This window comes from Elephantulus edwardii, unplaced genomic scaffold (genome assembly GCF_000299155.1).
Source record: "Elephantulus edwardii isolate Elephantulus edwardi_28Jun2011 unplaced genomic scaffold, EleEdw1.0 scaffold00042, whole genome shotgun sequence".
Lineage (NCBI taxonomy): Eukaryota > Metazoa > Chordata > Mammalia > Macroscelidea > Macroscelididae > Elephantulus > Elephantulus edwardii.
The window spans coordinates 15,380,286-15,381,544 of record NW_006399792.1 but is presented as its reverse complement, the minus strand read 5'-3'; positions in this window follow the sequence as shown (position 1 = coordinate 15,381,544).

The window sequence follows — 1,259 nt, the reverse complement described above, 5'->3', positions numbered from 1 at the left end:
CTGAGCACTGTTCGTACATAGAGTTTCCAGAGGCAAGCCATTTTGGAAGTGGATGCTGCTCCTGCTTCCAGTAAGTCTGTTAATTTTAGTCTTTCTAGTCAGTGCACAGTTATACTTCATGTGCCTTTTTTTATTATTATTGTTGTTATATGCCTGCAAGTCGCTTGTAACTAATAGCAACTCTGTGCACAACAGCCTTCAACTCTGATCTGTTCTGTGCCGATCTCACTGTCTCCGACACACCTACCCCATTATCCCAGGCACTGCATCAATCCACCTCATAGAGTCTCTTCCGCTCCAGTGCTGTCCCTCCACCCTCCCAAGCATTATTTCCTTCTCCAAGGACTGGTCCCTCCTTGTATCATGTCCAAAGTATGTCAAACGTAGCCTCAGAATATTTGCTTCCAAGAGCACCTCTCCAGGGTGAACCTGTTTCTTTTCTTAGCAGTCCATGATATATTCAGTACTCTTATCCAGCACCACAGCTCAAAGGTATCAGTTCTTCTATCCTACCTAGTCATTGTCCAACTCTCTGATACATAGCAAGTGATTGCAAAGACCATGGCCTTTATCAGGTGCACTTTAGTCTCCAGAGTGATGCTATTGTTCTTCAGTACTTTGGAGAAGTCCCTAACAGCAGACTTTCCCATTGCAACACACCTTTTCATTTCCTGGTTCTTGTGCCAAGAGTATTGACTGTGGAGCCAAGAAAACTAAAGCTGTGAACAATCTCAATCTTTTCACCATACACTCTGATGCTGCAAATTGGCCTAATGGTGAGAATCTTTGTCTTCTGGATTTTGAGCCTCAAACCATATGGAAGGCTACAGTTCTTGACCCTCTGCAGCAATCGCTTCAGGTCCTCCTGGGTTTCAGCATGCAGGGTTGTATCATCTTCATATCGTAGATTGTTGATGAATCTTCCACCAATCCTGATGCCACACTTCTACTCATACAGCCCAGCCTCCTGGATAATGTGTTCTGCATACAGGTTGAAAAGGTATGGAGATAGGACACATCCCTGAGATACACTCTTTCCAATTTTGAACCATGCAGTGTTTTCTTGCTCTGCTCTGACAACTGCCTCCTGGTCCAAGTATAGGCTTTGCATTAGCACAATCAAGTGTTCTGGGATTTCCATTATTCTTAGAGTCAGCCACAGTTTATTATGATCCACACAAATTCCTTTGCATAATTAATGAAACACAGAGAGACATTCCTCTTGTATTCCCTGCTTTCAGCCAAGATCCATCTAACAT